The sequence below is a fragment of the Phyllostomus discolor genome, chromosome 8, assembly GCF_004126475.2.
Source record: "Phyllostomus discolor isolate MPI-MPIP mPhyDis1 chromosome 8, mPhyDis1.pri.v3, whole genome shotgun sequence".
Lineage (NCBI taxonomy): Eukaryota > Metazoa > Chordata > Mammalia > Chiroptera > Phyllostomidae > Phyllostomus > Phyllostomus discolor.
Genome location: NC_040910.2, coordinates 45,425,078 through 45,441,822, shown reverse-complemented (window position 1 = coordinate 45,441,822; position 16,745 = coordinate 45,425,078). Strand labels below are relative to the sequence as shown.

Below are 16,745 nucleotides of genomic sequence, written 5' to 3'. Positions count from 1 at the left end.
TGAATGGTCTTAGGAATGGGTCTACCCAGGAAATCATCATTAAGCACCTTGCAAACTGCTGCCTGAGGTCCAGGACTTCTCCTAAGTAGGGAGGGATGAGGTGTGGTGGAAAGGAAGATGTATTCCAGTGCCGGGTCCAACCTCAGCACACAGTCAACAAGCTGACTGGTCTCCAGCAAATTCCCCAACCCTCTGAGTCTTCCGTACAATGTGGGATGATACCATCGTGGTGGGCTGCTGAGCTTACAGCGACAAGGCAGCACCCTGGGCACAGCACGGGGCCCTGGCAAGTGTTGGGTCAACACTGGCTCTTGTGTTGATATTGCAGCTGGTGGGCGGAGCCTGGTGGCCATGGGAAGGGGGCGCAGCTGCTCTAACAATACTGTCTAGTGCGCTCTGCAGAGCCCTCGCCAGCAGTTCCACCAGGCCCAGCTGTCCTGTGTGTACACACGAGAAACAAACCTGGCCAACAGGACTTCCCAGATGGCTGTCCCTCCCTGACACCTGCCAGGCCCATGACCAGGTGTGCTGTTCCCTCTGTTTGTCCAACCACAGCACAGAGGACATGGCAAAGCACACGGGTAGGCTTTCCCTAGAAGCAGCCAGTTTCCATGAACAGACAGTTCCAAGAGAAGACAATGGGGAAAGCAAATAGAAGAAAATAAGTGGCATTAAGCCTGAGGCCACAGACAGCTTGTTGTTAATGCACTAAGCACAGAACTTTCCAGAAGCACCAGGTACTGCTTGTATCCACAATTTTCCCAAATTCACACTGAAGCCACACCTGAGATGGAGGCTGACCCCCAACTCCATGCCTGGACCAACCTGGGTGGCCATGACAACCAGACAGGGCCTGCAGGTGCTTCTGATTGATAAGAGCTGGTCCAGGAGCTACAGGAGAGGGGCTGGCGAGGAGCGACCGCAGGGAAACCTGGGGGCCTTCTGTGACCCGCCTCATGTGGACAGGGCGCCAGGCTTCCCCACCCACCGGTGAAACAAATGCTAATACCTGGTAAAAGAGGCTTTATCCATGGCAAAAATTAGTAAAAAGATATGGCACTTAGCAAAAAAGTAGAGGAAAAGCATTCTTTAAGACTTGGCAGGCTCATTACACATTAGAAAGCCACATGATGCTCCTGGGCAGAGGATGGCAACTCAAACCTGTCCACGAGGTCCTTCAGCCAGGAATTAAATAAGGCCAGGCAGGAGCTGGCGCCTAACCCTATAAGCCTTCCATTTATTTTTTAAAATATTTTATATATTTATTTTTAGAGAGGGGAAGGGAGCGAGAAAGTGAGGGAGAGAAATATCTATCACTTGCCTCCTGCACGCACCCTGACCAGGGACCAAAAACACAACCCAGCCATGTGGGCCAATGACTGGGAATCGAACCGGTGACCTTTTGCTTGTGGGACAACATCTAACCAATTGAGCCACACCAGTCAGGGCCAAGCCTTCAATTTATTCACTGGTGTGGGAAGATGTCTTGCCCTGTATGAGAGTAAAATTTAAAAGCTAAAAATGGCCAGGTAGTTTCACTCCTGAGTCTATGTAGCCACCAAAAGGCACATTACCAAATGGCATGTTCATAAGGCTCTATCTATAGTAGCTCAAACAGGAAATAACCCAAAGGTCCATCAACAATAAAACAGAAATTGTAGTTCGTCCATATAATGGAATACTTCACAGCAATGAAAAAGAATATGCTATAGGCAGCAATGTGGATGGGTCTCACAGACACAGACCGAGGACCCACTGTGCAGTTCCACTGATGTGAAGTTCAAAACCAGACACAACCAGTCTACAGTAAGAAAGTCGGAATGCTGTCAGCCTTGGGGGCAGGGGTGTTGACTGGGATGGAACACAAGGGGGCCAGCTGGTAGGGTCACCAGATAAAAGGCAGGACACCTGGTTGCATGAGATACACTTATACTGGAAAGCTGTTCATTGTTTACCTGAAATTCAAATTTGACTGGATGTACTATGTTTATTTTTATTTGCTTAACCTGGCAACCCACCAGGGGGATGGGTTCCTGACACCTTCAATATTTCTTGCATGAATGAATGACTCTTGACCTGGTGATGATCACAGTATATATACGTGTGTAAAAATTCATGTCAGCAATTTTCTGCATGTTTGTTACATCACAGCAAATATTTTTTAAAATATTTTATTTATTTACTTTTAGAGAGGGGGAAGGGAAGGAGAAAAAGGGAGAGAAATATCAATGTGTGGTTGCCTCTTGTGCACCCCCTACTGGGGGCCTCACCTGCAACCCAGTCATGTGCCCTGACTGGGAATTGAACCAGGGATCATTTGGTTTGAAGGTCCACGCTCAATGCACTGAGCTACACCAGCCAGGGTGACAGCAAATATTTTTAAAGCTAAAATAATCATACTAAATTTATTAAAAGGGATTAGAGATGCCCTTCCTCCCTAAAACCAAGTTTTGATTTGGGAAGAAAAGGAAACAGGCCATGTCTCCCTACCTAAACACAAGTCCCAGAGGCAGTGTGAAATCTACTCCCTCATGTTAAAGGTGAGACTGAGATTCAGAGGGGTACAGTGGCTCACCCAAGTTCTCCAGGATCTGGACCCAGGATTTTGGGGAGTCTCAAGGCCTCTCTCTGAGGTCCCACCCAGAGTCTGACAATGAGTACTTTTCTTGCCAGACCCAGTTCTCCTGAGACATAGATAATCTGTGATTGCAGGGTTTTGTCCCCCATGATCTTGGCACCTGAATGTGTTACACTGCATGGCAAAGGAGACTGCACCACTGAAAAAAATGCTATGTATTTTAAGGTAGGGTGATTATCCTAGATTACCCTAGCTGGTTTTGAGATGAAGAAGCCACTAGCCAAAAAATGCTGGCAGCTTCTAGAAGCTGAGAACCACCTCCAGCTGATAGCCAACAACGAAACAGGACCAGAGTCCAGCAACAGCATGAAATGGAATTCTGCCACCAGCCTGAGTGAACGAGAACATGGGTTCTCCCGGAGCCTCCAGAAAGGCACACGGCCCCACACATCTGGATGGCAGCCCAGCCAAGACTATCAGACCCCCCTACCCATGGAAACAATGGGAGAGTAACTGGGGGCCGATGTTTAGGCCCTCATTCTGTGATCAGTTGGCAGGCCAGCAGTAGAAAAACAAATACACAATTCTATACATGTAGAAAAAATTTCTACAAGCATGGAATTTGTGAAGTTATATATTTGTGTGTATAAACACATAAATACATAAATATATATACACATAAAAGTCTGTGACTCTTTTTTGCATTGAATACTATATCTTAGGCAGCATTCCATATCAGTCCCTTTAATATTTCCTAATGATTCTATAGGATTTACCTGGTCTGCACATCTGGGTCTTTTATATTTTTGGCTATTCCCCTAAATGTTGCATCCACCTAGTTGTACATAGATTTCTGTGATTTGCCATGAGTAGTTCTGTAAAATGAATTCCTAGAAGTAGCATTGCTACTTCAAAGAATGTGCACATTTTAAAATTTGACAGGTAGTACCGCCAAAATCAAGGTCATGCCCTGGTGAATACACAGGGGTCAGGGACTAAACTCCCAGCTCCTCTTCAACTGGTGCAGCCATGTGACTCATTCTTATACATGGATGTGAGCAGAAATGAAGCGTGTCACCCCTAGCTTAGAGCTTTAAGGACCAACGGTGCCCTCAACATATTTCCTTTCTCCTCTGGCAGCTGCCCGTGGAAGACACTCAGGGCCATGAACTCATGCGAGTCTGGATCCTTGAGTCACTGTGTGGAGGAGGAGAGCTGTCTCCTGACCAGAAGCACCTTCCCAGGGCCTGTCAGGTGAGTTAGAAACACATTTCTGTTGTGCTTAACCTTTCACCCAGTTGGGGGCCTATTTGTTACAGCAACCTTCCTGCCTCAGTCGGCTCAGGCCACCATAACAAAATACCACAGACTGCGTGACTTAAACAACAGACATTTATTTTCTCACAGGTCTGAAAGCTAGAAGTCTGACACCAGGGAGTCAGCATGGTCAGGTCCTGGTGAGGTCTCCCTTCCTGGCTTGCAGATGGCCACCTCCTCGCTGTGTCCTCATGTGGAGGAAAAGAAAGAGAGGAGGTTCCCTGGTGTTTCTTCTTACAAAGGCACTAATCCCCTCATGAGAGCCCCACCCTCATCTAACCCCGATGACCCCCCTGCCTCCAAATGCCATTGCATTGTGGGTTAGGGTTCAGCATATGAATTTAGGGGGACATGATTCCATCCCCAGCAATTCCCTGACTAACACACTATTGGATGGAAGCAGAACTTGTTTTATTTCATGAATATTTTCCTTGTGTTCTGAAAGCTTAGCATTCAAGGGGAACACACACAGTCCTGTGGAGAACACCACAGTGTTCCTTAAAAAGAGGGCCAGAAGACAGCATCTCCACATGAAATCATTTCCTCTCCTCCCTCCTCTCGTGCTATCTCTCTCTTTCTCTCGGCCTCTGTTCTCTTTCTTCCACTTGTTGTTTGAGCTTCTCCTGGGCCATTTCATTCCCTCCTGTCTTGATCTATGTGCCAAGATCTCAGCCAATGAAGCATCTTAATCTAGCCCTGGACCACACAGGGGTTACGGAGACCCCTGGAAATGGTATTCTCTGCCGAGTGCCAGGCTGAAGGGTATGAAATTCAGCAGACCTTGAATTCTAATAGCCGGGATGAAGATAACATAAATGTCATTTTTAACCAGCCTTCAAATGTATCTGTCATCTTTGAGAGGGTGTTTTATTTGGCTGATAGCAACAGTGATTTCTGGGCCCAGGGCAGGTAACCAAGTCTGTGGGGGGTGTTAAGTCTCCACCTAGAGGTAAAAGCTTGTAACGGGGACCAATAAAAGCAAAAATCAACAAGTGGGACATCAAAATAAAATGCTTCAATACAGCAAAGGAAACCATCAGGAAAATGAAAAGGCAACCTACAGAGTGGGAGAAAAGACTTGCAAATCATATTTTGGATAAGGGGTTAGTATCCAAAATATATAAAGAACTTGTATAATTCAATGGCAAAAAAACAAACTAACTAACAATCCAATTCATGGGCAGAGGACATTTTTCCAAAGAAGACATCCAAATGGCCAACAGGTACGTGAAAAGTTATTCAGTATCACTAATCATCAGGGAAAAGCAAATCAAAACCACAGTGAAATACTACCTATTACCTGTTGCGATGAGTGTCCTCAAAAAGATAAGAGACTGTAAGTGCTGGCAGGGATGCAGGGAAGAGGGGCGGTGAGCACTGTTGGTGGGGGTATAGGCTGATAACAGAGGTGCAGCCCAGGTGTCCATTGATGGATAAATGGGCAGACAAAATGAGCATATCCATAAACAAGAGTACTATTTGGGCCTTAAGAAGGCAGAAATTCTGACAAATGCTACAACATGGATGAACCTTCAGGACATCATGCTAAATGAAATAAACCAGACACAAAATGGCAAATTCTGTATGATTCCGGTCACATGAGGTCCCTGGAGAGTCGGATCCTTACAGACAGAAAGTAGAATGTGGGTGCCAAGGGCTGGGACAGAGGGTGGAGAGTTAGTGTTCAGTGGGCACAGAGTTTCAGTTTGGGAAGATGAGCAAGTTCCGGAGATGGATGGAAGCAATATAATATGAATGCGCTTAATGCCACTGAAAAGCGCTCAAAAGGGTAAATTTTTTGAAGTGTGAAAAAACGCAACAGGTGATATAGAGGCATCCACCCATCTTCTTAAAGGTACTTAAATAGTCACAGTAGCCCCAGCATTTTGGCCTTCTTGCCTCACAGCATCAGACACCCACTTGCTGAGGGCGCCAAGAAGTAGACGGAGATATATGTACAGGCCTTTCATGCTGACTCACAACCCAGAGACACCCCGTCTCGGGCAGTGTGGACTCACCCCACACCCCACCTTTGCATAGAGAAGCTAAGAGTGAGGTGAAATGACAAACAAAGTCAGGGGAGGCAAGAACTTTCATTGCTTGGGGCAAAATCCAGAATTGCCCCACATACACGAGAACAAAGCTAAATAAAATGGCAGGCAGATGGCAAAGGCTGAAGACGAGGCTGAGACTGGCGTGCCAGTGGAGACCTGAGTGAGCCTGCAAAGATCCATCCCCTGATGAGAAGAAACTGTGTCACAGCTGGTCTGGCTTTTCGTTTCTTTTCTCCCTTGCTTGCCAATCACAGCTCAGAAACACACATGCTTCCTCCCACCTGGATGAATGTTTGATTGAGGCCGTTGGACGGTTTTCCCTGGTGGCCCCAGGGGAGAACAGTGGTGTTGGGTAGGACCCACACGAGCTATAGAATCTCAAGCTGATTCTTTCTGCCAACTTCAGTTCATGGGTCCATTATCCTCCCCATCACTAACTCATTCATTCATTCATTCATTCATTCATCCAGCAGTATTTATGAAGCATCCCCTGTGTGCCAGGCACTGTTCGAAATACTGTTTAGACCAGGACAATGGTTCCTGCCCTCATAGAGCTGACGTTCTCGTGGGGGAGATGAGCAAGAAACATGATAAACAGCTAAAATATGTAGAAAGTCACACAGAGAAAAGAGAATGGAGGGAGGAAGAGGGAAGCAGAAGCAGACTGTCGTTTAGAGAAAACGGCCAGAAAAAGCCCTAGTGAGAAAGAAACACTGGGGTGAGAACCTGAAGGAACTGAGGGAAGGAGGTGAGGGTGTCTGGGGGAAGAGCGTCCAGGCAGAGGGAACAGCCTATGCAAAGGCCCTGGAGCAGGAACATGCTTGGTGTGTTCAAGGAGCAGCAAGAGGCCTGTGTGGCTGGAGTTGCGTGAACGAGGGGACACACAGAAGGAAGTGATAGTAGGGAGGTGACTGGGACAGATGGTGCAGGGACTTGTGGGCCTCAGGAGGACTTTGATTTTTGCTCTGAGTGAGGTGGGAGCCATGGAAGGTTCTAAGCAAAGAAGAGATGTGACCTGACACAGGTATTCACAGGTACCCCATACTGGTCAAATTTGTAAAAAAGCCAAAATGCAGTGGAATTCATCACCCAACCATTGTGGGGCTCCCTCTCTCTCTCCTTCACCCCACATTCTACTTATGGTCTGGGCTGCTAATCTTACCTTCTACTTCCTCTCCACTTGCCCTGGTCAGGCCCTCCTTTGGCCCACCCAGATGGACAGTAACCTTTCCTCCATGCTCATCCCTCCCTGAGTCCCTCCTCCCTCCAATTCACTGTGAACTATCAGATTATCCACTGGCCATCCCCAAAGGAGATCCCCACTCACAATTCTGAACACACCCCTGACTTCTGTACCTCTGCCTCCATCCTGAATGCCTATCCATTTCCCCACCACAAAATCCAGCATAAAACACACTTCTGCTAAGAAGCATCCAAGAGAATTCTGCCAGTGCCTACACCAATAGCCTGCCCACATGTGAGCACAGTTCCCTACCTCCAGCACCTGCCACTCCCTGCATGGAGCTCATTCTGGCAACAGGAGCAAGGGACAAGCCAGAGTTGCTGGGGAGTTAATACTGTTGGAAGATCCCTCAACCAATAGCTGATGGGAGTTGGTGGACAAATGCCCCCAGCTTTGCAGCCAGCCTGCTTGGGCTCAGATCCTAGACCTGCTGCCTCCTACTATGTGACCTTGGGCAAATTATTTCACCTCTCCGGGCTGCAGTTTCCTCATGTGAAAATGAGGATGTGAAGAGCAAGCAACTTTGTAGAGTTGCTATAGGGATAAAATAATTTCATTTTATGTAACATGCTCAGAGCAGTGGCTTGCACATAGTAAGCCCTAAATGCACATTTGCTGTTATTATGACTGCAACTACCATTAGGATTGTATTCTCTGCTGACTCCTGACGGCCTGGCACAGAACTGGCCAGCAGGAAGGACGCACAGTGCTTGTTAAAAGATAAATCAATTATTGCCCTCATCTAGGCAATATTGCAGCCAAATCAACGTTCCGAACGCCTGGCACCATTTTATCGTTCTCTTTTCTCTCTCTGTCTTAAACTTGCTTGATTCCATTGGCACTGGAAGGTGGTTAAAGTAAAAAGAACAGACTTCCAGGAAAAAAAAGTAAACTTCTCCCCAGAGTAGAGTGTTCCTTTAAAGCTGCTCCCTTAAACTAAACCACTATACATCTGCTCTCTAAGATGTTCTCAGCAGGAGTGGGTAAGCAGTTGTGCCTACATGCTGTATCTTTGATTTTTTTCCCCTTGTTTTGACTTCTCAGTATTTAGCACTGGTGGGAGTTTCACTACCTACCTCACTCAGTCTTCCCCTTCAGCCAGTCGGTGGCTTGCATGGTACAGTGTATTACTATGTTAAGGCGTTAATTCATTACAGTGGTGATTATCAGTGCTGACTGCCCTGTTCATTCAACAAATATTTATTGAGCACCAATTCTGTGTCATCAGGAATCAATTATCGTGCATGTAGGGATCTGAAAACTCTGGAGAAATGCTCTAGAGACTGCCTCCCCTTAGGGCTGGAAGAAATTTTAGTGATGGTTTTTGCTGGAGGGAAATTACTGGATACCAAAAGTGGGAGCCACTTCAGAAAAACATGAGTAACCCTGGCGTCCGATCATGAAAAATGTTTGGGGACAGAGAATCCCTACACTCTGTTCTTGGTCACTAAGGATTAATGTTTGAATTACATCCGTAATATGATTCTGTTACTCATACATGACCTGTATGATTTAGGGGAGGGATGAGGGACATGTAGATGAAGGGTTGGAAGGAAATGTGAACCACAGAAGAAAACAGAAGTGAAAGAAGCCAGACACAAAGGCCACCCATTGTATGGTTTCATGTGTATGAAACATGGAGAAGAGGCAAACCCATAGGGACAGAAGGCAGATGAGTGGTTGCCAGGGGCTGGGAGAGGGGAAATGCAGAGTGACTGCTATGGGGACAGGGTGGTGGACATGTTCTGGAACTAAATAGAGTTGGTGGTTGCACAACATTGTGAATGCAGCAAGTGTTGTTAACTGTTCACTTTAAAATGATTAAAACAGTAAACTTTACATTCAGTGTATTTTACAATTAAAAAAGGAAAGAGGTCAGGTCAGTGTGACTCATTTGGTTGGAGCATGGTCCTGTAAACCAAAAGGTCGCAGGTTCGATTCCTGGTCAGGGCACACATCTAGGTTGTGGGTTCGGTTCTCAGTCAGGGCTCTGAAACACAATCTATCAATGTTTCTCTCTCACATCGATGTTTCTCTCCATCTCTCTCATATCTCTCTCCTTCCCTTCCCCTCTTTCTAAAAATCAATAAGCATGCCCTCAGGTGAGGATTAAAAACAGAAAAAGAAAAGAAATTGGACACCACTCTTTCTCTGGAGAGGAATTTAAAAGTAGCCAATATAGGAAAGTCTAATGCCCTTTTCCTTTCTTTTAAAATTCAATGCAACTGTATCCAGTGAGTTTTTAAAACAGTGCATTTTTTCATCTTTTTCAAAGAAACAAAAATTAATTTAAAAAGAAAAACATCGAGTGCTTGCTTCAGCAGCACATATACTAAAATTGGAACAATACAGAGAAAATTAGCATGGCCCCTGTGCAAGGATGTCGTGCAAATTCATGAAGTGTTTCATATTTTTAAGAGGCATGGAATATTAAATTCTACTTTACTAATTGGTTGTTCCCTACTATCCAGGATTCTGAAAATTGTAAGTCTTATTGCCTTACTGTGAAATAATGTCAAAAATCATCCATTACAATAGATCTCATACATTTAAAAATATCACAATAAATATGTGACCTTCATTTTAAAAGAAAAACTTTGCTTATTTAACAAAAAAGTAGCCCAGACTCAGTTAGCACCCTCGAGGCACCCAGCACTACGGGTCAGACCTCCCAGGAACCCTACCACACAGGTGCCACGGTTAGCCTGGGTGCCAGCCAGGATCACTGGGGCCCAATGACACCCCCAGGGCCTCCCCGACTCTGACCCGCCCAGGGCTCACCCAGGATCAACTTCAAAAGCAGATTCTATCGACAAATCAGCAGAGCTGGATGGTGCTGAAACCTGCCTCCCCAGAGGGCCCAGGGGGTCCCAGACCTGCACCTGGCTGGGAGGCAGGGGCTGTGGGGGCTCTGAGGAGCTGGCCCTCTCGCTCGGCTCAGTTAGGCCTGCCTCCCCCATCAGCCAGGCTTGGCCTTGCCGGAGGGGCTCAGATATGCCAAGGGCCCTTGCCTGTCTGTCTCTGTGAAGACAGTGGGGTTGAGAGATCCTAGAATAGAATCTCCCTCACTTGCCCTCTGCCACCAAGGGGCCTCTGGCCCTGTAAACTAACATTTTGAAAAGAATAAAAAAATTAATAAGAAAGACCAGTGCCAAGCATTTGATGTCCCAGAGCTGCACGTGGCATTACTCTGTGGGTCATTTGCCCAGTAATTTGTTCAATGTCAAATTCACCCTTTGTCTCAGGAACCTGGTCCTCCTGATCTTTCTGCCTACTTAGGGGGTAGGGGCAGCACGGAATTAAAGCTTCTCCACTGGAGAGAAGGTGGCACTTGCCCCTGGAGTGACATCTCTGTGCATCTCCGCAAACACCTACATGGTGAAGGGAAAAGGAACATCCGCGGGAAGAAACTCAGCTCTCAGACAGCTGCAACTGGGAGCTTTCCTGCAGCCTGGCCTTGGGGTGTTAGGGGGACTAGAGGCCGTGTAGGGAGTGAGGGGCCAGCCTCACGCACAGGCACCTCACTCCTCCCCCAAAAGGGATCTAAGACTGTCCTGGAAAGAGTCTGTGTGGAAAATGGCAAGGGGACCCTGAAGTTGTGGACTTTGAACAGAAAGCTGGGTCCCATCTAAATGCCTAGTGGAGACCCCCCACCCCAGCGCACCTTTGTTTGGGTGCAAGGAGGGGCGCAGGTAGCAGTTGCACTCTTGTGGGTTCAGTCACACGAGGTAGCACTGCCAGGAAGGTGCGTGGTACTCCAGTATACGTTCTATTCTAGCTCCTTCTCCGGGATCAGTCAGTCTCTCAGGACCCCCGAAGCAGGGCGCCTGGAGAAAGGCAGAGGAGTCCGGGCCACGTGCCTTCCTCCCGCGCCCCCGGGGTCCCCACAGCACGTGTCCTGGGAAGCTGTCAGCAGCACAGCCTGAGGGAGAAGGAGAGGGATCCTGCCGCCAGTCTTTCTCACTCTTGAGAAACAAAATCCCCCCGGAGAGAGTCAGCTCTGTACAAAAAAAAAAAGCAAAGGGACGGGTGGTCTAGAGGTGTGTCAGCGCTGCCCCTGCTTTGCATGGGGCACAGGGAGGGGGAAGTATTAAATATTAAACGGAGCAAGCGGTTTCCTAAGACGATGTCATTCTTCTCAACAGCCTAAACCCCATCTGCCATCTCCCTTGTTCCAACGCATTCACGCTGCATTGAGCACAGAAAACAAGGCCCAGCCACGGGGCTTCGGGAACTTCTGCGTCGTGGGACCCCGGAGCCTGAGGCGATGGGGGAGGGGATGCACGCACGCTTCCTAGCCCTGTCACTTGTGCAGCCTGCCTGGGTCTCCAAGTTGGAAGAGGGGACTGTAGACTTGAGTGAAGGGGGCGGGAGGACATAAAAAAGTAAAACCTGACTTAGGTCAGACATTGTAATCACTGGGGAAAGGTCCCCTGTCCAGAGCAGGTGGCATAGACACCAGGTCTACAAAGGGGCTGAGGGCAGTTGAAAGAAAATGGAATTTTAAGAAGGAAAGAAGTATATGCGGGAAGTCAGGGGTCTAGCTTCCCACACCCCCTGCCCCACCGCCGAGAGAAACTATCCAGAAAGAGAAAGCGGGTTTTAAAGACAGAAATAAGTAAAATCCGGAAATAAACCGCCCACTCCCACAGAAAAACTATTCGTAGCGAGCATTTGCGGGAGACCATGCGTTCCCACCTTGGCTCACGGAGGTAATGTTACAGCAGGAAAACAAAGATCGAACCTGAGCAGAACGCTGTGCCCAGCATCCCACCTCTGGAAGCCCCACTCACTCACCTGTATCGCATGGGCTCTGGGGCTCCCCTGGCGTGGCTAGTGCGCAGCGCAGCAGATCCTCCAGGTGTCCCGCGGATCCCACCTTGTCAGCACCCTGGGGGCTAAGCCGGCTGAAGCCCACGCATCCATTGCCCGCCCAATGCAATGGAGAAAGGGGCCCCGAGAGAGGAGGGAGAAGGGGGAATGCCAGAAGAAGCCCTTTTTGGAGCTGAAGTCTCCCCACAAAGGCAGGCACCGATCGGGGCTGCTGTGCCAGCTGCCAGGGGGAAAAGAGGAGGAGGTTTCCCTGATGCTGGGAGGAGGGAGGGGAGGAAAAGCGGCTCAAAACTCCTGATCACCTCCAGCGACGTGCTGCACAGGGATCCGGCTTGGGGAGGTACATCAAGCCAAGGGCATGAGCCTCCATTGCTCCTGGGGCGGGGAGCGGGTGGGGAGGGGGGGGTGAGGGATGGAAGGAAATCAATTTCTCCCTCTCTTCTCTATGCCCCTTACACTGCCCTGCGACCTCCCAGCACGGACAGCACTCCGCTCTTTGGAAGATGCTGTTTTTCTCCACCCCACCTCCTTCCAGACTGGCTTCTCTTAAAGAACAGAGGAAAAGTGGTAACACGTGGGCTCTCCTTCCTCCACCGTGGGGGTCTGCAAGGGGGCGTGTGTAACCCGCCTAGTGGGGTCGAATCAATCATGCTTGGCGTTTAACCAGCCCCCTCCACCAGATTGAAACCTAAATTATTGATGCCCTAACAATAAAAACCCCATCATTAGAGGACAGCTGCCAACCCCTCTCTGAGTGTTTCTATTCATTCTCAAAACAGCTCCCCTCACCCCCACCTCCTTCCTGAAGGCAAAGGGGTTGTAGCATTTGAACAGGAAGGTTGGGAAAAGGGAAACTGAGTCGTTCAATGCAAAAAGGCAATGGGTTGCAAGTTCGTTGGTTTGCTGACCACTTGTGTAGGCTCAGGATCCAAAAACTGGAGTGGCCTGTGTCTCTGCTCATGGGGGCCCCCTTTTAAAGACACGCCTCCCAAGCAGCATCTAGAGCACAGAGGGCCCCCATATTCTCCCCAGGATGGAGACAAAGTGAAGTGATCCATCTCAGTGGGGAAAGCGGCATTATTTGTTTGCTTTTTATTAAGGTATAACTGACATATGACATTATATTAGTTTCAGGTGCATGACTTAATGATTTGATATTTGTATATATTGCCATATGATCACCAGAATAAGTCTAAGAAACACATTGTTTAAACAAGGAGAATCGAACTTGGACTGAATGCTAGGGGATCTTAAGGAATTAGTGTTAATTTTGTAAGGACTGTTGGTAATATTTTGATTGTGTTTTTTTAAGTCCTTATCTGCTAGAGATGCATATTGAAGTTTTTATGGGTGAGGTAATATGATATTCTAGGAAACAACTAAAATATCCATAGACAGATAAGTGGATAAACAAAGTGTGGCCGGTCCATACAATGGAATATTATACAGTCATAGAAAGAAACCAAGTTTTTATATGTGGTACCATATGGATGACCCTTGAAAGTATTATGCTGAATGAAAGCAACCAGACACAAAAGGCCATGTAGTGTGTGGTTCCATTGCTAAGAAATGTCTAGAACAGGCAAACCCATGGAGACACAGGTCAGTCGGGGGGAGGGCAGGGAGGAGTGACCACTAATGAGGACAGGGCCTCCTATTGGAGTGATGGAAATGTCCTGGAATAGAGAGAGGTGATGGTGCACAATACTCTGAATGTACTGAAAAGGGGGGTTAATTTTATGAGATGTGAATTGAACTCCAGTGAAGAATAAACAACAAAAAGGGAAGAAAAGGGAAGGAGAACAGAAGGTCGCTAAGTGAGGAAGCTGGAGGATGGGGATCTGAGGGTCCATTGTATTTTTCATTGATTCTTCTCTCTTCCTTGTGTGTGCTTGGAGTTGTTGTTAAAGAGATGGGGTGGGTGGAATAGGAAGAACTTGAGGGAGGAGGGGCTTCTCTGTGGGTGAGAGCACCCCCAGGTCAGCACAAGAGGAGCCCCTGGCCTGCAAAGTAACAGAAAGTGAGGGAACCAAGCCCTGGGGTCCTGTGGCCTGGCAGACGGTGTTGAAAAGGCGAGGGCGGGGGCGGTGGAGAACATTTGCTTTTATGTGTGCTAAACCCACTTCTGGACAGATGCATGAGAACTAATCACAAGGGCTCTCTGTGGGGTGGGGGACCGGCCTGAGGGGACAAAGATTGAGGGGGCTTTCCCTGCTGACCTCTTCACATTTAAGGGTTTTTGAACCATGTGCATACAGTACAGATTAAACTGGTAAATTGAAATCTGAGATGGTGTATGTGAAGAGATGGCACACCTTTTTCTGCCAAGAGCCAGATGATAAGTATCTTACGTTTTGTGAGTCATTCGATCTCTACGACATCCCCTCAGTTCTGCCCCTTCCAGGCACCAGAACAACCCCAATGGGTGGGTTTGGCTGTGTGCCAGTGAAACTGCTGGAGGAACGTGGCCTCCCAGCTACAGTGTGCTGACTGCTGGTGTGCGCACATTGCTCAGCACCTGCTTGGGCTCTGCCGCTGACAAACTGCATGACCTTGGGCAAGTCACTTAAGCCTCCATGTCCTCCAGTTCAAAACTGGGAGGGCTGTTTTGAGTGTAAAACAAGATACTTGATAATAAAGTGCATTGTGCTCTCTAAAATGCTACCCAATGTAAGATGTAATCATTGTTATGCTGAGAGTCATAGGCCTATACAATTAGCATGGAATTTTCCTGTTTTTAAATCACATGACTTGTATGAATCACTTCACAATGAACATAAATAGCCATTGCATAAGGGAAAAAGTCCTTTTTTTCTCATGCGAATGAGACCATCCTGAGTCAGCCACCTTTTAAACTCTCGTGTCTTCAGCAAGGTCTGATGACCGTGAACAGGGTGGACAACTGGCCCCAGTTATGCACACTCCCTGGATCCCTATCTTTGTCATTGTTCTCCAAATGCAGACTTGAGTCCTCCTCTTCCTTCTGACACAGAAAGACCATCTCACTTCTCTGTCCCTCCATGGTCGCCACTATAAAGTGCAGTAGCAAGAGCACCTACCAGAAAAGGTGATGGCAAAGGTTAATTCAAAAGTGCAGATTGAGAATGTAACACGGGCTGGGATGCAGCGAGCATGCATCACTCTACATCAGTTTCTGCTCTCATTGTCACCATCATCATCTTCACTTCTCAGAAAAATCCGGAGCAGTAGTGAATGACCAAGGCCTTGGTGTCAGACAGCCTGTGCGGGAACTCTTGCTCTAGTACTCACTAGCTCTGTGACTTTGAGGAAATCACTTAACCTCTCTGTACCTCAACTTTCTTGTTTGCTGGGTGGGGGTAATGGCAATGTTTACATTACACGGCTGTTGGAAAGTTAACAGCTACAAAGCACTTAGAACAGTGCCTGACACATAGTGTATGCTATATAAATATTAGTTGTTGTTGTTAATATCCACCAGGGTCCATTCAGAAAAGAGAGGGCATGCTCAAACTGGGTAATGTGAGAAGCATTTAGTAAAATATATTTACAAGAGCAGGGTCAATGGGATAATGCAGCATCTCCGGGATAGGGCTAGCGACAGCAGGGAGCTGTTCCCACCCAGTCCCAAACAGGCAAAGAGGTGGAGCTGTTTCCAGACCTGAAGACAGAGACAGGGTGGGGCAGCGAGCAACCTGAGGAGCTGTGGCCTTCAGTAGGTGGATGCACACATGCATGGAAACCTGGAATAGAGGAAGCCAAGAAATACATTCCCCAGCCTCACTCCTCTTTCATCTTTCATCTGTGACTGCCTCCAACTGGCTGAACTAACTGGAAGCCAGGTTCGATGGTTTAATTTCAACATAACTGGGCCACAGGGGGTGCCCAGACACTTGGCCAAATGTTATTCTGGGTGTGTCTGTGAAAGTGTTTTCAGATAAAATTAATCTTTAAATCAGTGGGCTTTGGGTAAAGCAGGCTGCCCTCCATAATGTGGTGGGCCTCGTATAATCAGTTGATGGCAGGTCTAAAACAAAAGATTGAGCTCCCTGAGCCACACAGATTTTCTCCAGGAGAAGTCTTTGGACTTGAACTGGAACATTGGTTTTTCCTGCCTTCAGAATCAAACTGGAACATTGAATCTTCCTCAGTCTCTCAGGGTTAGGGTTAGGGTTAGGGTTAGGGTTAGGGTTAGGGTTAGAGAGGGTTAGGGTTAGAGTTAGGGTTAGGGTTAGGGTTAGCCCTGCCAGGCTTCAGACTAGAAATATACCATCAGCATTCCCAGATCTCTATTTCCCAGCTCACCTTGAAAATTCTGGACTTGTCAGTCTCCATAATTGCATGAGCTAATTCCTTATAATAAATCTCTTTCTATATATGCACGTCCTATTGGTTATTTCTCAAGAGAACCCTGACTAATACATCAGGAGACAAGAGAGCCCGGTGATGGCATCCTTATAGGTCAATCTCCAAGGGAGCAGAGCAGGATGGAACATGGGGGAGGGTGGGACTGGATGGCCAATGGACTGTACCCCCTTTCCTTTAATCAGTTCTCAGCTGTCAGAGCATCATCAGTTACTGTCTGAATCCCTGAGATCCAGATCATTTTTCTTAGCAGTCTGCTTGACCTGATTTTTTCTTCTCTGGATACCGAAGGAAACAGATACACAGGGGAAAAATAGATTCTGCCAGAAATTCCCAGTAAATCTTAAGGACCCTTCTAGCTATACATTTACTTCCC

At 47.5% G+C, this 16,745-nt stretch overlaps 1 protein-coding gene and 1 non-coding gene across 4 annotated transcripts in view; one reads left to right on the top strand and one right to left on the bottom strand.

Moving 5' to 3' along the window:
- CACNA1A (calcium voltage-gated channel subunit alpha1 A) overlaps window positions 1-12,367 on the bottom strand; it is a 289,195-nt gene extending 276,828 nt beyond the window's left edge. For all 3 annotated transcript variants that reach the window (XM_036032406.1, XM_036032405.1, XM_036032407.1), the window contains exon 1: window positions 11,990-12,367. The gene's annotated coding sequence lies outside the window, so the exon portion shown is untranslated. The remainder of the gene's footprint in view (window positions 1-11,989) is intronic.
- LOC114504340 lies at window positions 9,501-9,607 on the top strand. Its single transcript, XR_003685124.1, has one exon. It is a non-coding gene; the product is annotated as a U6 spliceosomal RNA (small nuclear RNA).
- Window positions 12,368-16,745: the final 4,378 nt, after the last annotated feature.